Source organism: Cupressus sempervirens, chromosome 11, assembly GCF_028749045.1.
Source record: "Cupressus sempervirens isolate cs-2001-9-10 chromosome 11, ASM2874904v1, whole genome shotgun sequence".
Taxonomy (NCBI): domain Eukaryota; kingdom Viridiplantae; phylum Streptophyta; class Pinopsida; order Cupressales; family Cupressaceae; genus Cupressus; species Cupressus sempervirens.
In genome coordinates, this window is record NC_143128.1 from 817,480,190 (window position 1) to 817,505,355 (window position 25,166).

Genomic DNA, 25,166 nt, shown 5'->3' on the forward strand with positions numbered 1-25,166 from the left:
TATAGGGTCATAACTCTTAGTTTATTAGTTTATTAATGTGTTTTTAAATGTATACATTTTAATAATATTAATTACCATGGATGAATTTAATAATAACAACTTGATATAAATAGGCAATATAAGTTAGTTGGAACTTACACAATCATTAGATGGATATGTATCAAAGATAATTTAATATGTTAGAATTCTTAAATATTAACTTCTTTTCAAACTATTGAATTCCATCTTAAATTAAATGTGTTTTTAATTGTACGATCACACTCTTAGTTATCATTAGTTAATTAAAAAACTATATAAATTAATAATATTAATTGTACCATGGATGAATTTAATAATAAGAATTTGATATAAATAGGCAATACAAGTTAGTTGGAACTTACACAATCATTAGATAGATATGTATCAAAGATAATTTAATATGTTAAAATTCTTAAATATCAATTTCTTTTAAGGGTGACCACAAGAAGTTGGGTTGCAATTCCGCGGAAGTCAGATCCACGGAATTGTACTTTTCAAAAATGGGTACCCGATTTTTTAAAAATCGGGTACCCGTTTCTAAAATTATGCTTCGGACACCCGAGCCAAATTTTAAAAATTGGGTACCTGATATTCAAAACAGATCGGGTGCTCGAGCCACTTAAGTATCGAGCGCCTGCCTTTTTAAGAATCGGGTACCCGAGTTTTAAAAAATCAGGTACTCGATTGCTTAGAAATCGCGTACCCGATTTCTAAAAGTGTATATAAGTGCTTTTTTGGTGTTTTTGAGGTCATTTTTATGACCTCAAAAACGGGAGCCTGATTAGAGACGCATACGGGAGCCCATTTTTCAGCCCTACTGACTACCCCCTTGCTGCTAGTTTTCGATACACAGGTATTTTAATATGTTTTATACTATTTTACTTTATTTTTTTCAATTTTCAATTTAATATGTATGTTAATTTTTTTTTCCACTTTTAATATGTATGTTAATATATTGTTTTTTCACTTTTAATATGTACGTAAAATTGTAAATTTATATTGTTAATGAACTTAAATGTTTAAATTTTTGTATTTGTTAATTAAAATATAATTTTGTAAATGTTTATTTAAAAAATTATTATTTTAGATGTTTTGAAATGTATTTAATTTATGTATTTATTACAATGTTGAATGATTATATTAGATGTAAATTTATTGTTTAAACATGTAATTTTACAAATAAATATAACCTCGACCTTGTTTTAACTATAACCTCAACCTAAATTCATTGTTTAAACTATAATCTCGACCTAACCATATAAATAAAACCCTAAACATATATAAAATACTTAATCACATAACAGCCTGCCAAGGGATCCAAACAAAAAACTTATAGTATTTAAAATGATTTTACTTAAATTGTATTGTACTTTGTTTCATGGATCAAAAATGGATGATGTAAACTATTTTATAAATGTATATTCTTTCAGCCTTTCATACCCTATGACATGTACAGTGGATGATTGTGCATTCCGAATTAATTTGCCAAGTGGCATTCGGAACAAATGTATATAAATTATTTAAATGGATTGAACTGAAGTAGTTAATATGAACTTTCATGTGGATGTGTAATTTATTTTACTTTTAGTAGTTTATAATTATTTAAAAATGAAATGTAAATGTGCTCATTAAGGAATGCAATCTCTTATGTTTTTTTTAAACGTAAATTATTGTATGTATGCTATTGCTTGCTTAGTAAAACTTTTGATTAGTTCTTTGGATCCCTTGACTGGGCGTCATTTAGGATTAGTTCTATAATGTCAATTTGTATTGAATTTAACTCTAATCATAGCCCTTACTATCATCTTAACCTTAATCTTAATTTGCTAAAACCTAAACCAGGTAATATATAAATAATTAAATAACTTTCCTATCTTACCTTGAGTACTAATTTTATAAATGTCAAACCCTAAGATTGAAAGGTAACCCTGGCCCTTAACTAATTAATATTATACTTATAAACCAAATTGAATTAAACCATGATGATAAACCTAATTATATATCCCAACTTAAGAGTAGAAACCTTGAATTTAACCTTAAAAATCCTTTCCCCAACCATTAACCAAATTGAACCATTACCCTAGAAGATTGAACCAAGTTAAACGTTGACCTTAAGACTAAACCAAATCACCCTAAAGTAGAACTCAATAATATATTGAACACTTTAAAACAAAATTCAAACCTAACTTTTTTGAATTAATGTTGGTTTTTAATCTAAAACCTCTAACTATAATTCTATATCTAAAACCAAATTTAGCACTTTAAAACTTAATTCAATTTATTAACTCTTGTTCTAATTGAAACCTAAGCATGTAAACCTAATCAAATAGTACAAACCAAATTGAACCCTAATCCTAAAACTAATTAAACATTGATATCAAGGTCTCAAAATGATACATCATAAAAAAATTAGAAGAGACTTGAACGAATCAGGCATCTAATTAAGTAACCCTCCCTGACCATCAAGAGGTGGAGGTGTTCACATCAGTGCGAGTAGGAGCCTGGACTAGACCCTTGGATGGGTAGCCTAAATGTTTATTACCTTTGCAGAATGGAAGACCACATAACAAAATATTGCCTTATTCTATCAAAAGAAATACCCACCCCCTAGTGATATATATAGTAAGATCTTTTTCCTAATTTTACTATCAATTTTTTTGGTTAGAAGATGATGATAGTTCAAAATGATTTAGAAGATAGGGATAAAATGAGAACCATCATTCCTAGAATGAAGATGCATTATTCCAAGAGATAAACCCATTTCTATCATAAATCAACTCCTCCATCCAAAAAATTAGTAATGAGAAATCCCTACGTCAAGTAATCAATGGAGGGCTCATAAAATTGATCAAGTGATCAACAGAGGGCTCATAAAATCCCTAGGTCAAGTAATCAATTGATCCCCAAGGGGAGATAAGAGTCTCATTAAAAATTAGAGACAGGACACTCCTAAATGTGTATCATAGAAAATAATTATTGCCAAGGTCTTAGCCTCTAGACTAGAAGATATCCTACCCAAGATCATTAACCCTACACAAAAGTGTTTTGTTAAGGATATTTATGCATATTGGAGAACTTGATAACCTATTGGAAGACTTTGGATTGAGAAACATTTCTAGGATAGAGTGTAGGCATGCTCAAGTAATTGATTATGAAAATGTCTACAAAAGGGTGGAATGGAGTTTCACTATGATGATGTTGCAAGCCCTCCATCCAATATTAAATGTGAAATGGTGTCCTCTCTTATGATTGGTGTCAAGGTTTTAGTAAAGAAATTAATGGGGTTAGATCATAATTTTTAGGACTCTCTAGATCAATTATGAAAGGGTGTCCTCTTGCATCCTCTTTATTTTTTATTGTTGAACATTGACTCATTACATTATCTCCTTAGAGATAACCAGTTGTCTCTAAAAGTTAGAGGATCTACTCTCCAAATAATTAATAAGTATCTAATGTACATAGTTTGTTGATAATATATTTGTATTCTTTTTAAGCTAGAAGAGTGCAACACGAGTCATTTAATGATCAAATTGGACCTCTTTTCTTTGTATCGAGTAGTAAGATTTATGTCTCTACATCTATCTTATTGGGGCTAAATATTGAGTCCCCTACCTTGTGTAGTAAATATGGTATTGGATGGAGATTTCATAATTAAGTGGTTAGGTACCTAGGGATTCCATTTGTAGTAAACCCTAACATATAAATGAAATGTGTCTTTATATCAACAAGAAAATATTTGGAAAACTCAACAACTGGAACTCTAATTATCTCACTTTGGTTGGTAGAATTCAAGTATGTTAAAAGATTCTCTCCTTGAATATTGGGTGTAAGTTTTTCTTCTTCCTACTCATTTTATTTAAATCAATTTGGTCTTCTATATAAATCTATTAGGACCATTTTGTGGATAGCCAAGGGATTACTTTGGCAATAAAATGGATAGCCAAAGCTTCATAAGGTAATGAATTATGGATTATGATTAGAATTAGGATTATTATATGGTTAGGGATAGGGTTCACATGTAAATTAGTTCATTACCTGACATGATCTACACTTATATTTTGCATTAAAAAGCGGATAATAGTTAGGATTCAAACTATGTAATCATAAATATTTTTTAATCAAATCATAATTCTATCTCTAAGCTTTCATTAGATAATTGTAACCTTAACTGTCATCTTAGGACCATAATAAATATCTGATACAGGTAAATATAATTTTAACTAAAACCATAATCCTCGGTAAGTTCCCTAACATTAAAGGATCATAATCATTATAATAATCTTAAGCTTAGCCATCATGAAAGCTATTAACATAAAAGAATTGTAAACCATAACCTTGTCATAATCTTAACTTTGTTTCATCCTGGGACATGAACATGTATAATCCATAATGAGTTCATACTTAAAAATTTAGTATTTAATGTTTAATTTGACTTAAGTGTTTAACTTTATTTATTTAATTGATATGATTTTAATAAAGATATGCGCATTTATATAGATCTACTTGATAAATTTTAGATTTAAATTTTATTAAATAGTAATTTTGTCATGTATTATGTTGTGATGCATTTTTGATGTGTTTTATGTTTTATGTTGTTTAAATATATATGCAAATTATATTTGATGGACCCATCGCCACCCCCTCCCCTTCCCATACCCCCACCTCCATCTCCACCTCCACCTCCACCTCCACCTCCACCACCCACTGCGGATGAGCACCGCGAGACCATGAGGCGTAACCTAAATAACCTCATGAGTGATATAGAGGCTATCCGACATGAGAGGCATCCCCCCGTCACATACTACATCTTGTAGATAACATGCAAGGCGTAGTTGACTCCATTCATCATTTTGATTTAGACATCGATTCATTTAGATCATGTAGGGAAAGCATGCGTGCCTTCTACTCTGATGGCTTATCATACAGAGAGGTTTATAACCTGCATATAGGTAAAGGAAATTTTCAATATTATTTTTTAAACCCTAAGACGGGTGAACCAATTAGTGAGAAGAAGCCTCGCATTTCCATTAGGTGGTGTACACATCCATGCATAGTAGCACATTTTTGGGAGTGGTGGTCGATGGTATTTGACCATCCACCACACGCTAACCATGAGGTGCCCATGTACTTCCTTAGGAATTTATGGGTTGAGTTTGAGTTGGGTTTGAAACCCAACTATTTTGATATGAAAGCATTTTAGGGGGTTAGTAGAGGGATGCCTCAGGATAGGCCTGGGGCAAAGTCGAGTGACAGAACGAGAAACTGCAGGCAAGCTGAGCCCCTTGTACCTCTCCCTACGCCTGTTGTGCCTGCTCCTCACCATCATCATGCAATTTCATTTGATTTTACCCATTTGAGTGCCCTTTTGGGCAATTTAGTATAGCAGTGGATGTAGGCGGTACATGCTCCTCCACTTGGACATGTTTGTAGTAGCTGTGGAGGCATATGCACAGGCCCCCAGAGTGATCCTGGTGCAGCACACGATGGCCATTATGCTAAGGGTGCAGATTTTGATGATGATGTATATGCTACTCGTGGTGATGGTAGTGACGAGATAGACGTGTCATCATTTGTTGACCTCATGCAGCAAGGAGAGCCTGGAGAGAGTCAAGAGCAGCAGGTAAAATTTTAATTTCAATATAAATATAAAGTGCACATAATTATTTACTTTCTACATACATGTGTAATTGTATTAACTATATTAATTTGTACTTTTCAAATAATAGAGGATGGATGACACTGTTCCTCCTAGGAGGCAGTATAGTCTTTTTTCGAAACCTACAGATGTTGGCATCCCTTATACGGTATGTACTTTGAATTACACTGTAAAAATGTACATTCAAATTCAAATTTAATAAAATGTGCTCATATATTCTTTTTATTTGATTTTGTAGGGATTTTCTGCATCTACACTTACTGATGTTAGTACAAGTTGTACTCTAGTTACCACTGAGGCACAACCTCAAATACATGCGGTATGAACTTTTGACTGAAGACAAACAATTTGTATTATTTTTATGTATGTACATTATTATTAACTTATAATCTGAATAATTTTGACTCACATGTATATATATTTTATGTGTTTTGATTTTACAAACAGGAGCATGGATATCATACTCATCCATTCAAGCCTCGGTATAGTCTATTTTCGACTCCATCTTATGATTATCGTGCTAGCATACCTGTAGACACATCTGTGACATTGGCTACCACTCAGGTATGATATATACATTATATATACATGTTTAATTTATAGTTTATAAAAAATGTAGTGTACAAATTATGTACTTTGTAATTATTCATGTATATTTAATTTTGACTAAATGTTTATGTATCCATAATTTTAGGACTACGTCACTACAAGTGTTGCCGAGAGCACAAGACTTAGCCAGATGGAGGTACCTACATCATCATTTGAGGTCAGTATTGTGATTTATGTACATAATGTATAGTTCATTATGCTCTAAAATCAAATTAAAAAAATGTATGTATTGTAAATTACAAGACCTCACCACTGCTGCATTTGGTAGTTTTGACAGTGGACCTCCTCCCGTTACTGAGGGACACCCATCTCATGTGGTATAATTTATTTTATTATGTAGTGAATATTTAATTTATTTGCAAGCTATATTTTGAGACCCATTTCAATTAAGCAAGTACATTATGAGATGTGCCTCATGTTACACAAGGTGATACATCTACCTCACAGGGTGTCCGACATGACGAGACGACTCATATTACACATGATGATCCATCTGAGTTCTCTTTGCATGGAGAAAAGAGGACATTTGATCATATAGATTAGGTCTTATTGGCACCTATAGATTGTGTTTTTATGATGTATATATATTATTTATGATGCATGTACACTTTGTGTTAGGATAGTTAAAACTGTATGTTAGACCATGTATTTTTTCACTTCATAGATCATGTTATGATGTATGTTAGACCATGTACTATTTTTTAAAGATTTCTTATCATGCTTGTGTATGTAGTACATATATTACTATGTTTCACCATGTTTTAAGTATATTCAAACCATTTTCTTTATTCAGACATATTTTATTCATGAACATATGACACATTTTGTAAGTATATATGCAAGATGAACAATAATTTTAACTATCTATAGAGCATTATTGGATAAATATCACATCAAATTTATGCATTGAGATTCATACAAATAAAATTGACCTACTCGATTAAAAAATGTATTGATAACGTACCTAACAATGTATCATAAGTGATCTTAATGTGTTGTTTGGTAATGTAAGACTCATTATCACCTAATAAGACCTATTATGTGGTAGTAAACATATGAAACCTATCATAACCTATAACAGACATAATGACTTATTAGGACTCCCATGTCCCCTTAAGACACACATGTATGGATAACGTACCTAACAATGTACATCATAAGTGATCTCAATGTGTTGTTTGGTAATGAAAGATATAATCAATACAATGAATACAATGAGTAGTGATCTTTAAATTATCATGTGCAAGTGACTTGTTTTTAATATTACAATCAATAGTAATTTTAAACTTCAAAAAAAAATTAATTTAAACATGCTTGAATGTAAAAGTAATGGAACAAAATAGGAGGTCATTACTTAAATTGACAATTAATTTATAATAATTTATCAAGTGCAGATGCCTTTAACTTTCAAATAGAAGTAAACTCTCATTTTTGAATTAGTTTGTACAACATATTTCACAATATATGTAAGAAAATGTCAATGATATATTTATAGTTCACCGAACTCATTTGAAACATAAAATTGGTTGAACACATCTCTTTAAATGAGGTCCTATAAAATAAAAATGTAAAACAAAAACACACATGTTAATAAACACATAAATTAATATTCAAGGTATCTGAACTATGTAAATATATATGTGTAATTTGTATGTACTTACTATGTGAAATTGCACAAGATGTTGATGTTCGATCCACTTTAACATTTAAATTTACATAAATTGTAATTGAGACCTGAATAAGAGGTATATAAGTTCTCTAAATTGGTATTGACAACACAAAAATACATGTAATTAAGTTATATAAGTACATATATATATAAATAATACAATAATGAAAAACTTACATGTGTTTGATTTAAATGTAGTCATCACACTGTACCATCTACATCCTCTCTCTTTTGCAATGCATCTATGATTGTCTCGTGCCCGTCCATTGAAATTGTCCATAATACCTTATTGGCGGGTCTCCCTTTGTATCTTTCTAATTTTATATTTGTTGCCACAACCAAATGAGAATAGTGTAAAATCTTCTTTTCGGTTTGGTAGTCTTCAAATGCTGGCAAACCATTTCTTCTTGTTAGGTATCTACGTAGCCAAGTGCCAGCTACAACAACAGACCCGATTGGATACTCAAAACCATCATCGTCTACTTGATGACATGTCTTTTTTTTCTTAGGTTCCACACATCTAGCTAGCCAATACTTAGTCTGTTCATCATTATCACTAGGTGCAATAACAACATAAACATGTCCTACAAGATAAGATAAAGTATAGAAACACTTTAATCACACGTGTACATATGTAAATTATATAAATTGAAGCATGAGATCGCAAAAAAATCTAATTAAATTGTGCATACCAGGTTCTATGAGGTTTGAAATACGATCATAGTCTTCTAATGCAAAAGTAACATTCTGGCCTTCATTTACTATATCATCTTCAAAATGCGTGTCAGTAGGTGCTAATGATCTTTTTTGCCAATCTTCAACCCATTCTATATTCTCATATTCTTCCCATTCGCTTGCAAGACAAAATTGACAAAAACAAGCAAGCTCCCTAATCCATATAGTCCAAGTGTTAGAATCTAAACTTCTAAATGAATGCCATTTAGTTGAACCACTAATTGTATCACAATCATATCTTGAAGGGATATTATTTTCTTCAACTAGGTAGAAGAAACGAGGTAGAAGAAACGTTTGATTGTAGAGTTTTGACTTGATCCCGTGTATAAATATTTGTTACACCATTCGACAATCTCATGTGCATTTTTGAATTTAGCTTTTTTCTCAAATTTGAATTGCTCTTTACTAAGGGCTCTCTTCACACATGCACCAACACCATCATGTTCTCCTTTACCATGTCCAGCCTCAAAAAAAACTCCACACATGTTGGATGTTAGTTTGCTTATGTGTCCTAATCAACCAATAGAACATTCTAGCATTCTTGAATTGTCCTGTACAATTATCTGACCATATCCAATGTAGTGTCATTTGAATTTGTCTCTCTTTTAAATTATCATAAAAGGCCTTGAAACAATATTGGACAAACTCAAATGAATGGAGTTTATTATCACTTAAATAAAAATGGTACTCTCTCAATATTTTTTGATCCTCCTCTGTACTATCAGGTGCATGCCTATTAACTATATGAACATAAATTGTTACTTGCACTAAATTGTAATATTGTGGTTGTACCTCTTCTTGTGGTGCAAGCATGTAGTTGTCTGCAAAGTCAACAACTGAAAGTATAGTACCAATTGGAAATGTATTCTTACATATGCAAAATTGTCCATCAAGCCATCTAGAATATTGAGAGTGTTTAACATATTTTTGTATGATCACACTCTTAAACTCATCCATAAATGCATGACAACTAACTTTATCTGTAACTAGATCACACTTTCTTCCAAACTTCCCATCCTTCAATGGATATTCAATAGTTTTGAATCTTTTTACCTCAACTAATTGTTGTCCAAAAGTAGTCAAAGCATTTTCATGCAAACATTCATCTAACAAAGAAAGATTGCCGCACATATCACATATACTAGAAAGACATGCATTGAAAAGAAAGTATTGATCATTAGGTGGCTTACAAAACAAACCTGATATGAAATCTTTTATAGTTTGAGGTGGTATTTTTATACCACATTCTTGCAACATTTTTTTACTATGCATGGTACCACGTATAGATTGAAATACATCATAATAGTAACGAAATTGAATATAAGTTTTACAACAACATGTGATTCTTTCCTTATTAATCCTTACATACCATGGTTTACACTTTTCAAAAGATCTTTGACTAATGGTAATATTTAATACCTTACCATCTACAAATTTTTTAAACAATTCAATTTGAGTCATGTCCAAAAGGCGTTTAGGATGTGGATCATGTATTTTTGACTCAATTCTCAATTTAAGAACATCTCTTGAATTAGGTGATACTCTTGTATTATTATGCCAAAAATTTTCTATCAAACTTTTGATTTCACTAGTAAGTTTCATATCACATCTCGGGAGTCTACCACTAGAAGTCCATAAAATATTTGCTAGATCATATTCAAAGTTAACCCTTCTCTTTACAGCTCTTTCTAAAGTCTTATGATTCACATTAAGATATCCACTTATGTTGGTAATCAATCTTTTGTTAGATGTTGATTTGTTAACTAAAGCTATTGTTATTGCTCGTCGTGCTGCATTCTTATCTTTAGACCGACTTCTCTTTCCGATAACATCAAAGGCACTAGCAACAGTGGATACAACTTGTTTTAAAGACTCATTTTTATTCTTGGGTTTTGCATACATTCCCAACCTTCTCATTACTTTTCGCATTTTAGACATTTTAATTAGTTGCAACATTAGCTGACATTGAAACCCAAATTTCTTATTATAAAAAAATGCCTATACAATCTATTAGCATGTGTCCTAATTTGTCTCCATGAAACCAATCCATCAAGATTATCTAACACATCATTAGGAATATGAAAATTATGTTCAGAGACTTTACTATCATCCTTACATGTTTGTTTAGTAGTTGGTGTTTCTATGTCTACATTCATGCAATTTTTATTTTCAGACACTTTACTATTTTCACTGTTATTTGGGATTTGAATATCATTTTCAAATTTTCTTGGCATTTCTTTTGGGGCAGACATTTCAATTGGAGTGTTTTGTGCATGATCGTTTGACAATTGCTTCTCATGAAGAAAATCTAAATCATTTAAATTGTAACCTGCTTCTAAAAAATCACCAATTTCATCATGAGAGAAAATTTGAGGGTTTGGAGACACACTTGTATTGAACGCATGATTAGACTGTGCACCTGAATTTTCTTGTATTGGGTTCTCTTCTTTGACTTCTTCATCCATCGTGGTATCCTCAATGTCTTTCTCCTTTGAAACATTGTTCAAGTCTCTAATTCTTTGTCTTCTCTCTCGTTGACATTGTGCTTCATTCTCTTTATTTGCTGCAATCTCCTCATCTGTCAGAACTCTTGCTTTCTTCTTTCTTCGTTGTTTTGATCCCATGTTTGCACCAATTTTGAATTTGAATCAGTAGCCTGCAAATTGTATAAGAGGACAAGAAAATAGAATAAGCGTGACAAAATTTGGTGTTACAGGTCGAAACTATTGTTCAATCATTTCAATCATTGAAATTGGGTTGGTGGGGAAGCTTTTGGGACCCAATGGGTACATCAGAAATGGGTACCCGATTTCTTAAAATCGGGCACCCAATTCTTTAAAAATCGGGTACCCGTTTATAAATCGAGTACCTGATTTTCAAAAAGTCGATATAACGGTTCAAAGCAATCAGGCACCCGATTTGTGAATTACAAATTGGGTGCCCGATTCGTGAGACATGAGCGGGAATTTGGTATGGCTCCTGACTTTTGCATGGGGTTTTGCCTTGGGGAAAGGCATGGCATAGGCTTGGTCCCACCAAGCCATGCCTTTGTGCTCCTTTTTTTTTCTAAAGCATTTAATCGACAATTTCTGGTATCGTCATAATTTTTTTTATAGTCATTCCTATTGAATTTTTTGACAAGACAAAAAATCATTATAGGTCTTGCTATTCTAATTTCAAAAATGTAAATTTTATAGTGTTATTAGTTTATTTTCTATTTTTTCATTATTTATTAATCAAAATTATCTCCTAAATGTTAAAAAGTGACATTCACTAAAACTTTAATAACTTTTTTATTTTATAATTTTTCTTAAATTAATTTATATGTCATCAATCTACATACAATTCTTTTGATGTTAAAATTTTTTTTTTGAAAAAAGTGAGATTTTGATCAAATTATGTGGTCCGTACACGAGAGGTTTTAAAATTTACCTTTATAGCCAATTAATAATTAATAATTAAAAAATTATTCAATAAAAAATTAAGAAAAAATATTGTCATCAATCTTAGGTGTATTAGGTAACTCCCTTTAAAAGGATTTGCAAAAATTAATTTATTTGTGTCAAATTATGGTGTCCGTACACGAGCATGGTATGGTCCTAAAACAAGCATTTTGAAAAAGTGGTTTTTAAAGATCCATACCAAAAAAATAATATATCATATGGGTGCACAAATAAATTACATATTCAAAAACTAGATTCCGAACACTAAAAATTTTATTTCTGAAGTTTTTAAATATTCAATCTCTAAATACCTCAAATTTTGACATCAATTGACAAAAAATTTCAAAAATAGGAAAAACACTTCCATTTTTTGGCCAAAAGTGAGACCCAACTTCTTGTACTGACCCTTAAAAATATTGAATTTTATCTTGAATTAAATGTGTTTTTAATTGTACAATCATACTCTTAGTTATCATTAGTTTATTAAAAAACTATATAAATTAATAATATTAGTTACAATGGATGAATTTAATAATAACTTGATCTAAATAGGCTTGATCTATGTAAGTTAGTTGGAAGTTACACAATCATTAGATAGAAATGTATCAAAGATAATTTAATATGTTATCTAAATTCTTTTATCAACTTCTTTTCAAATTATTGAATTTCATCTTGAATTAAATGTGTTTTTAATTGTACGATCATACTCTTAGTTATCATTAATTTGTTAAAAAACTATATAAATTAATAATATTAATTACCATGGATGAATTTAATAATGACTTGATCTAAATAGGCTCAATCTATGTAAGTTAGTTGGAACTTAGACAATCATTAGATAGATATGTATCAAAGATAATTTAATATGTTATCTAAATTCTTCTATCAACTTATATTCAAACTATTGAATTTTGTCTTGAATTAAATGTGTTTTTAAAATGGTATGATCATACTCTTAGTTATCATTAGTTTATTAAAAAACTATACATTAATGTTAGTTTATTGTAGGGTCATTCTCTTAGTTTATTAGTATATTAATGTGTTTTTAAATATTATATTTTGTAAAAGTTTTTTAAAATAATGTATTGGCTTACCTAATTAGCATATTTTTATCCACATAAAACTAATATTTATCTTTAGCCCTACTAATTGATAACTTAACAAATATGTATTCTTCTAACTTCCTTCTAATTGATTTAACAAATTTGATTATTTGATTTTATAATGATCGCAATAAAATCTAAAGTTTAAAATCTATAATCTAATTGATAAAGAATGTTCTACTAAAATAAAAATAAAAATACACATACATGTACGTCTCAAGAATAAACATCCACATCTAACATCTAGATACTGAAATGCATACATATGCAAACTGTAAGTCTTGAATAAACATGTATACATGTAGCAAAATATAAAAAGTCATATAATGTGACCATCCAACTACTGAAGTACTAAATAGTCAAATAAATAGTGAAACATGTATGTATGCCATCGAGGTACTAAAATACACATGTATGTAAGTCTCTAGAATATATGCAAAGCTCCAATATATATATATCTACTACTACTAGAGGGACCCCTCAAGACGCATATGAATAGAACGACCCTCTAATCAAGTCTCTTGTACATCTTATGGCTGAGGCGCATCAACTAAGCCCTGCAAAAAAAATAAAATAAAAAATAAATATATATAATTAAATACGAGTGCTATGTATCTAGTTTGAAACATAAATAATTTAACAAACTATTTAAAACTTGTACCTGAGCACTATTGAGTGCCTCAATAGAATCATCTCTTTGACGTACATGCCTTGACCCAACACTAGATGTAATCATGTGCTCGGTGACCTATGCCTGCATGATTTATTATAGTTCTTAAATTAAATATCTATCTAAGCCAAATTTTTTAATTTCATATATTTAAATTTAAAATAAATTATATATATACCTGGGTCTTTGGAGGTGGAGGATGATCAGCAGACTCCATTGTATCATCTACGGATGCACCTCTACTATCTGAAACTTCAGTGAATCCTAATACTCTAGCATCATCTCCTAAAAGTTTGACACCTACTAAGCCACCCTCAACACCACAATCTCCAACTACTAGTAATAATGAGTGAAGTGGACTGTGTAACTGGCTAGGTAATGGTGTAGAATCAGTGCTGGGTCAGAATAACATGTCCATGTATGATGAAAATCCCATGGTCCTTCTAACTACTCACCAAAATGATCAAGGCCCTTAGTTGTAATCCTAACATCTCCAACTCATATGCTCGAGTGATCTGAAGAGTGTCATGAGCCTGGTGTAGAATGTTGTGAGCTATGTTGTGTGGTGATTATCACTGGTGTGGCCTATGCCTATGGAACTATGGGGTTTTGATGGTGTCTAATGGCATCCATCACTAAGTGAATTGGCATCCCCTGTGTATCAAAAATATAACTGATACTTTGCAACATATCCTCCAAAAAATACAATGCTAAATCCATATGCGTGTATTGTCCTAAAAGAGCACAAACATCACTTGGTACTAGTAGTCCAACAAATCTATATGCCTCATCAAAGGAGGTGCTTGATGTGCTATTGGATGCCTCTAAAGATGGTCAACTTGGAGGACTCCATCAAGTGTGAATATAACGAGCAAGAGAATTAGATGTGATACTAGCAACCACAATTGCAATCTGTCCAATACTGTCAATTACTCCCCTCTAGCAAGTGACAACTCTAGCTGCAATAGGCGCTAGTGCTAGAGTCATGGAGGAAGTCTCTATCCAATGAACTGTCTCACATCTGGAGGTGGCAGACGCTGTGCACTATGATACTGGTCATGATTTTTGATCTAACCATGCCCCTGTCTACAATAATCTTGAATGTGTAGTTGACATTGAGCCCCATGTGGAACTCAGTGTACAACTACTGTGCAAAATAAAGAGGTATTTGGTCCTTATTAGGATAATGACCATGTGCAACTAAAAAATGAGGATAAATCATACTAGCAATAACAAGATCTCTACATTGTGTGACTCGATAGCCTCTCACCCTACCCTAGGTACCCTCATATGATGGAAAGAGATCTTGTTTGATGATGTCTTTGGGGGCCACCTTCTTGATGTCATCAAAAGATGCATCTCATGAAATCTCAGCTCTAAGCTCCCTAGATATGGTAGCTAATATGTCAGGGGTAAATAAATGGTGAGCTCTAAATCTAGCAGTCAGATCTTGCAAACTCTTACAAATGGTAGCACATATGTCTCTATATAGACCATCATTGGAGGACAATATAGATTGATTTAATCTAGCAACCTCCTACTCTGCAAATGCAAATAATGCATCGATATCAATGCATGGAGTTGGTGTAGTAGGACTTCTAGCAAGCGCTGCAAGTGTAGGACCTCCAATAGGAGCTACACTAGGAGCCACACTAGGACCTACACACCTAGAGCCGCACCAGGAGCCACACTAGGAGCTGCAACATGAGCCCCACCATGAGCCCTATGATGAGCCACAACATGAGCCCCACCACAAGCCATAGCACGAGCCCCACCATGAGGAACATGAAAAATTATACAAGGAGTTGAAGTAGAAACCACATTAGGTTCACAGTAGGAACAACATCGGGTGCCGCAACAGGAACCACATTAGGTGTTGTAGCAGGAACCACATCAGGAGCTACAACAAGAGCCGCAACATGAGGAGTCACAACAAGAGCCTTATTAGTGCCCTCAAGATGATGAGCAAGTTGATCGTGTGAAGTCATATCTGTACAATGATGGAACTAATTTATATCAAATTTGTAAACTGTATATAATACATACATATAACATGTAAACATGTCTCTCTAAGTCTAGTACATATTTTTTTATTTAAATTAAAAGATACATGTAATCACGTACATCACATGTCTAGATAATCTATAACATACATATCAATAAAATTTATATGATAATATGTATGAGACTTAGAGTTAGAGTTAGCGAAGGGAACTTGAGTTTTCAAAACTTTAGGAATTAAAGATTAGTACCTAGGTTTGACTTAAAGGGTTCACTTGAGTTAGATTAGGATTTCATTCTAGGGTTTGAGTTAGGCTAACTTGATTTAGATTAGGGTTTGAGTTCAAGATGAAAGGGTTTGGTTAGGGTTACGGTTGTATATTAAACTTACTTGGTTCGAGTTAGGGTTTGATTTAAAGGGAACTTTCAATTTAGATTAAAGGGTTTGAGTTAAAGATTAGGGTCTGGTTAGTGTTTGATTTAAAAAGAAATTATAGCTTGAGTAAATATTAGGGTTTGAGTTTTCAGTTTGGAAATTAGATCTAAGGGTTTCATTACATGGTTTGATTTCTAGATTAGGGTTTGAGTTAAAGATTAGGGTACATACATATGATTAGGGTTTGGTTAGGGTTTGATTTATAGGGTTAAAGTTAGATTCTAGGGTTTGTGTTAGATTAGGGTTTGATTCTAGGATTTCATTTAGATTAGGGTTTGAGTTTTCATTTAGGATTAGATTAAAGGGTTTTAGTTTTCAGTTATGATTAGATTATGACCTTTTAGTTAGGGTTTGATTTCTAGGGTTACCTTCCAGATTAGGGTTTGAGTTAGATTCTAGGGTTTGATTTAGATATATAGGGAACCTTCATTTAAAAATTAAAGGGTTTGAGTTAGATTACATTTTGGTTACAATTTGATTTCTAGACTTATGATCTTAGATTATGGTTTTTAGTTAGATTAGGGTTCATGATTACGATTTGATTTAGATTAGTGTTTGAGTTAGAGATCTAAGAGTTTTAGTTAAATTTAGTTAGGATTAGATGAGGGTTACTATTCTACCTAGGGTTACATTAGCTCGTTTTAGTTAAGGAACTCTAGGGTTAGATCAGGGTTAAAGAGTTTTCAGGTTAGGGTTAGAGTTAGAGTTAGGGTTAGGGTTATGGTTACTATTTTTTTTAGGGTTATAGTTAGTGTTAGGGTTATAGAGATCTAGCTTGTTCTAATATTTTTTAATTTTCTACACTAATTTGTTTTTTCTAATGTTTTTCTAATATTTCAAGTTTAATATTTTTTCTAATATTTTGTAATGGTTTTTTCAAATATTTTATAATGTTTTTCTAATATTAAATGTTTTTTCTAATATCTTCTAATGTTATATACTAATTTATTTTCTTTAATGTTAAATACTAATATTTCCTAATGTTATAATACTAATTTATTTTTCTAATATTGTAGATTAACGTTTTTAAAATATTTCACATTGTATTGTTCTCCTAATAATTCTACACTATTGTTTTTTTAATAATTTTATAATGTCGTTCTAATATTTTCTAATTTTCAAGACTAATTTTTTTAAAAAATTTCTAATATTTTTCTAATATTTTCTAGTATTTTCTCATAGTTTTCTAATATTTTTTAAACTAATATTTTTAAATATATTTTCTAAAGTTTTTCTAATATTTAAAAATGTGCTATTTTTTCTAATGTTTTGCTAATAAAACTAATATTTTTCTAAAAAAATTGTTTCTAATTAAACTAATGTTTTTCTAGTAAAACTAATATTTTTCTAAATTTTATTTTTTAATATTCTACAGTATTATTTTTTCAATATTTTATAATGTTTTTCTAATATTTTCTAATTTTCAAGACTAGCATTTAAAAAAATATTTTCTAATATTTTTCTAATATTTTCTAATATTTTTTCTAATATTTTCTCATAGTTTTCTAATATTTTCCGAACTAATATTTAAATGTAATGTTTTTTCTAATATTTTTTATGTAGTGTTTTTTCTAATATTTGATATTGTAGATTAACATTTAAAAAAATATTTTCTAGTGTTTTTCTAATATTCTAAACTATTATTTTTCTAATATTTATCCAATTTAACACTAATTTTTTTCTAAATTTGTTTTCTAATGCTATATTAGTATTTTTTTAATACATAACTAACATATACAAAAAAATATAAAAGTTAAATTAATAGAATTAAGTAACATAAATTAACAATAAAAATATTAAATTAACATGAAAATGTGCTTTGAAAACATAAAAAACATTTAAATAATAACATATAAACATACACGAAATAGCGCAACGATGAGAATCTAGAGGAGAATGATGGAAAATGATGCAACAGGCTAACCAATCACACACTGCAAAAATGAATAGTAAAATGGAAAAAATGACATTTTTGAAATTGAAATTGCTGTAAAAACATGTTCGAGTGAACATATTAATGAGGTATGTTCACCTAAAAATACCTCATATATATGGATTATGTTCACCCGAACATGTATTGTAATTATGTTCGCACGAACATAATTAGAATGTTCGTGTGAACATATGATAGATCCGATATGCGAATTTTGCCATTTTTTTCGATTTCCTTTGTCCCACAAAAGTGGAACCCATTATTGTGGGTTTACCCTGACATGTAAACTTGTATTGTGGCTGACTTTGTAATTTGTAAATTGGATTGGTATATATGTAACGTATTGTATCACATCCAATGTATGATATGGAAGTAATGTAATAAGTAGAAAAGAACAGAAGAGTGAATTACAAAGGCTACAATAGTATAAGGAGCAACAAAGATTTATCTATCACAACAAGGTGATTACTATACTCAATGGAATCTCATTTAGCAAATCAAGTTGCAGATCAGAGATTAGCTATTATTTCATCCTAATAGGTGGATCAATCAAATCCTTTCACAAGGTAGACTTAACAGTCTTATGTAAATCTCTTTACCGAGTGCGTACTTCATTGTATGTTTGTAAATCCTTTTGCAAGGTGGACCTAGCAGTCCTTATTGCTCCTAATAGGGCAAATCATGAGAAGTGATCATTGTAAGCCTTAACATGCCAACTTTATACTATAGCACTAAAGCTTGTGCATATCATCCCCACCCTAGTTTTAATTTCTATTTGGAAGGTTTTTGGGTCACCAAATTTTGTGTCAAAGTGTTATGAATGCTTTAATTTTTTTAGTTTCTCATGCATGCAATTAGATTAGAATACTCATAAAGGATTAATTGCTAATTAAGGATTAAGTTTATTGGTTACTAATTCGCCCCTCCCCCCAATCCCAGTAACTTACCCTTTCATAATATTTCCAGCACAATGGGGCAGAGGCATGTGAACACAAAAGCCGACACAGAAGCTAGTATGATTGATGAAGAGGATTTGAAAAGAAAGGATAACAATCATTAATAGTTGGTATTCTTGGAACTAGATGTTTTCATCTATGTTGCCATCAATGCCAAAGGGATAGATTGTTGAAGCATGAACGTTGATGATATTCCTATGGGGGAGTATTGTAGAAACATGCTTAGATCATTATCATGATGATATGTTACCTTCATGACTATGTTTGCCATTAATGTCAACATAGCAGTTCTCTATGGTATCTGACATAAGAACAATGATAAAGACCAAGTTGGTATGGATAGATCATTGAGTATTTTCATTAGTGAGGTTAAAGTGAGATACCATTAAGTGTCTAGTATATGTAGCTAACCCCAAGTGCAAAAGATATTAAGTCTAGAAGAAGTTATGCAAGTTTTGGTGAAAACTATTCTGAGATAGAGTTTATAAAAGTATGTTCTGGTAAACTTGTTATATCTCTTAGCAGATTTGTTATTCTAAGAAGCAAGGTTAAAGGCATGTAGAAGACATGTTGGAGATGACATGGAAAATCTTGCTCATGATAATATTTCATGTATGGAAAGTTATTTATTTTACAAGGTGATAGATTGATGTTATCACTAAGTAAAACGTGTCCTTAAGGAGGTCCTTTAATAATTAATTGAGAAAGGTGTAATAGCTAACTCAAGGGAATTGTTCTATGGGCTTGATATAAAGGAAGGGCATTTTCCTTTGTTATACATGAATGATTTTGATAAAGTACAAAGAGAAAAAGAGAGGAGAAATGAGATGAACGTTGAGTAATCAGGTTGATATGCAAAGATAACCAGAGTATAGTGAAGTTGGAGAAAACTTCATTACCAAGGTTCTATTTTGAGATCTAAGGTTTGATATTTGGATATGAGGTTTGTAACCTAGTCTACAAGGTCTAACATTGATTGGTCCAATTGACAGGATAGAGGAAAGAGGAAAGAGCACAATACGAACAATGATTATGCAAGGAATAGTTGAGAGATTAGTTGGATAGTGAAGTTTAGTGGTCTTGCCCTAGAAGCTATTTGGGTAGTGGGTCCTTCTACCTTCTACAACTCCTAATAGGGTTGGAACAACTCCTAATAGTGTTGGAATCTTCTAATGTAAGGATTCAAAGTCTTATGACAAAAATTCATATGTACTAAATGTTGTAACAAACTCCAAACAAGGTGTATCCTCTAAGAAGGAATATTTATATAGTACATCATCTTTGTTGGAAATATAAGAGGAGTAACTAAGAGGGGAGGGGTGAATTAGTTACTAATAAAATAAATCCCAGATCCCTTAGATGTTAGTATAGAAATACAAATTAAAGACTAAATACTGCTAAAGTTTGATAAATACACATAAATTGTTATAACTCGGTATTAACTGAATTAGCTCGATAAATGCTTAAAATATAAAATTTAGATGTTATTTGTATTTATTATTACTTAAACTGAGTTGCAAACATATAAAAAAAAAAATTAACATGAACACATTTGACACCAGGATTTAATGTGGAAACCCAATTTGGGAAAAACCACCAATTGCAACTAGTTACTGTTTTTCACTCTTCTGAAGTGAGCCCTATTAGGAGCCAACCCTATTAAAGGTTAAAAAACACACTGTTAGGTGTGACCTTGTTAAAGGATTTAATCACCCTGTTAGGAGTGGCCTTGTTAGAGGTCTTGAGACAATTCAATAGAATTGCCACCTTGTTAGAGGATTTGCAAATAGTTGTTAAGCCAACTCTATCAAGAGATTTAAATCACTGCTACAATGGTTAGAGAGCAACAATGAGATGACCTAATTTGAATGCAATTGGTTTGCTAATTATAGATCTCTATTTTTTATTGTACTTGATCCTTCCTGATCAAATATAGCTTTACTGCTCCACAAGGATATTTTGCTTATCCTTCAAATTCACTACCTCTTCTTATCATTAAATCTTCAATAACATCTTCATACTTTCTCACACACTTTGAAATTACAACTTGACCTTATACTTATATCTTCCACTTTGTCAAGTCGGCTTATATACAACTTAGAATAATAAATATTCATCACTTTAGTCAGCTGGAATCAATATATAAATCAATTAACCTTAATATGCCAAAATAAGAAAATATTTTATTAGCTGACCCAGCTCGGTAGAAACTAACTAAGAAATTATTTCTTTTATTAACCAATAGGAGCTTGGTTAACACTGCAAACTTGTGAAAATCCTTTGGCAACCGAGTGAGTTAGTTAGCACTAGTTCCATCCAATTTTCCTTCATTAAACAAGTGAGCTTGGTTAAAACTCATCTTTTTCATATTTCTCTTCACGCCCAAGTGAAGTTGATAGACATTGCCTTCTAAACTAGGCAAACACATGAATGCTCAGTAGACACACAAAACTGTCTTCACTACCCAAGTGAGTTTGACATATACTGACTGATAATGATATGACATTTGTGTAACATCAAAGACAACATTGATGGCAACACAACATGTCATAGCACAATGAAATTTTGGATTGGTGCTTTGAGAACTCCCTCTGTCAATATGAGCTCTTCCTTTCACTAGATTCTTTCTCGATCTGCAAAAACTGCTACCGAGTTCATTTAGAACTTTCTCCCTCTTTCAAGAAACTTCTTCTTCTTTGGAAAACTTCTCCCTCTTTAGTTCCTTACTTTATTTTGATTTAAAAAATTTCTCAAAGATATGACAGTAAACTTCTCCCTCTTTAACAACACATGCCAAAGATAATAATTCTATAAATACCAATGTACCTTAAGTACTAATTCATTTGCAATATGCCCTTGCCAATTCTCGACCAACTGATTGATCTTCAACAAGTTTTGGTTGATGCATCATTAAACTTTATTTAGTGAATTTTAGATAGGGGAATGACCCCTAGCTTACCCATCAGATACATAAATGCATCCTTAGGTAATGGCTTGGTGAATATGTCTGCAATCTATTCCTTTGTATTAACATTTTCCAATCTAACTTCTTTTTCTTGCACCAATTCTCTTAAGAAGTGATTATTGCAATGTGCTTTGTTTTAGTATACATAACTAGATTCTTTGATATGTTAAGTGCATTAGTGTTATCACAGTATATGACTATTAGATCCTTGATCTTTATCTTCATTCCTTCTAACAATTGTCTGAACCAAACAATGTTAGAACAATTAACTGCTGGTGCTACATATCTTGCCTCTGTTGTGGATTGAGATGTACAATTTTTCTTCTTGCTTATCCAAGACACTAGTCTTTTACCAAGAAAGAATTCTCCACCACTAGTGCTTTTTCTGTCATCAATACTTCCTGCCCAATCAGCATTAGTAAATACTTTCAAGTCCAAATTGCCTCCAAGTTTATACCATAAACCATAGTCTTCATAACCTTTCAGATATCGCATGATTCTTTTGGTTTCCATCATGTGATTTTCTTTAGGATTTGCTGAGAATCTTGCTACTATTCCAATTGCTAGACAATATCAGGCCTTGTGTGTACTACATACTACAATTTTCCAATCATTGATTTGTATGTGGTTTGATCTACTTCTTTGGAATCATCATTTTTGGAGAGTTTATGTCTAGTAGACATAGGAGTTCCAATTGGTCTCAAGTCTTCCATTCCGAATTTCTTTAGCATCTCCTTGATATATTTAGATTGAGTGATGTAGATACCATTTTTTTTCTACTGTACCTACAATCGAACAAAGAATTTTATCTTACCAAACATGTACATCTCAAATTCTTTACTCATTTCTTCTAGAAATGCTTTGCATAAGTCATCATTTCTTGTAAATAGAGTATCATCAATAAATATTTCTACCAACACAATCTTCTTGTCTAGTCCTTCCTTGATATACATACTACTATTATCATTTGTCCTTTGGAAGCCAATCTATACTTGGTAATTATGAAGTCTTTCATACTAAGCTCTGGAAGGTTGGTTGAGACCATATAATGCTTTGTGTAATTTGCAAACCATGTCATTTTTGTCAGGATCTACAAAACCTTCTGGTTGTTCAATGTAGACTTGCTCATCAAGAATTTCATTCAATAATGTAGATTTAACATCCATTTGATATACTTTAAATCCTCTATGTGCTGCATATGCTAGTAAAGTTCTAACACCTTTTAGTCTTTCCATAGGAGCAAAAGTCTCACCATAGTCAATACCTTCTTCTTGAGAATAGCCTTTGCACACCAATCTTGCTTTGTTTCTTGAAACTTTTCCATCTTCATTCAACTTATTTATGAATACCCATATTTTTATCCTTGGGTCTAGGAATGAGAGTCTAAGTTTTTTTCTTTTCTATCTGTTCTATCTCTTCAGTCATTTCTTTAATCCAACTTCGATTTTTTAGAGCATCCTTAACATTTCTAGGTTCAAATTCAGCAAGTAAACATGTACTTTTTTATTTGCCTCTTGTCATTGTTCCATCTGATTTGTCTCTAATGATCTGATTAGGTGCATGATGCCTTCTGACATATCTTGCTAACACAGGTTCTTTGTTCTATGAATGAGTTCCACCATCTTCATCTTGAATTTCAATTTCAAGCTCAGGTCCTTTTGTTTGTGACTTAAGTCTGTCAAGCTTGGTTTGAACTAGCTTGGTAGCCTTTGATTATGACTTGGGTCCATCAGACTGTAACTCAAGTTGCATTGTCTGCAACTCAGTAACTATTGAGAATTCTGGGGACTCAGGAGATGAAGCTTCTTTTCTTTTAGATAGATTTGGTAGGGTATCAAGGTCATAGTAAACAAATCTGATGTAATCTTTTGGCTCCTTGTTGCTTTCTTCTTCACTCTTTTTTGTAAACTCATCAATTATAACATGTGCACTTTCTATAATCTTGCAAGTAGACAAATTCAAACATCTATATGCTTTACTTCTACAGGAATATCTTAGAAATATGCCTTCATCACCTTTTGCATCAAATTGTCCTTTTCTAGATTCTTTCAATATATAACATTTGCTGCCAAATACTTTCAAGTAACTTACAATAGGTTTGTAGCCACACCATAGCTGATAAGGTGCTTTGTTTGAATCTTTCTTTAACTATACTCTATTCAAGGTATGAACTGTAGTGTTGATAGCTTCCTTCTAGTATTTGAGAGCAACCTTCTTTTCAATCATCAGGGTTCTTGTACAATCCATGATAGATCTATTTCTTCTTTTAGCTATACCATTTTATTGTGGTTTACCAGGGGCTGATACTTGTCTTTTGATTCCTCTCTCAATACATAAATTATTGAATTCATTGGAGGTGAATTCACCACCTCTATCCAATCTTAAGCATTTCAACCTCTTTCTAGTTTCCTTTTCTACTCTTGCCAGATACAACTTGAATTTTTGAAAGGCTTCTGATTTTTATTTTAGATACATTAATGTCATCATTCTAGAATAGTCATCAACAAAAAGAATGAAAAACTTTTCTCCACTATAGCTTTCTATTCCAATAGGTCCACATAAATTGTGTGAACAATTTCTTAGACTTCTTCTAATTGATAGTTTTTGCTTTTGAAGCTAGTCTTTCCTATCTTACCAATTTGGAAATCTTGCATAGACCTATGTTAGGCTTCTTTAAACTAGGAATACCTCTTACTCTTCTATGTTTTCTTATCTTAACTAGATTATCAAAGTTTACATGACATAGACTTTTGTGCCATAACTAGCTTTCTTCTACTTGAGCAATAAAACATGAACAATCACTGAGATCAAGATAAAATTGATTACCTTTTGTTTGCTTACCAGATCCAACCAAATTTCCTTTTCCATCTAGTAGTTTGGCCTATCCATTCATGAATTCTACCTTGAATCCAATGTTATTCAACTGTGCCACACTCAGTAGATTATAATTTAGTCCTTCAACCCAATAAGCA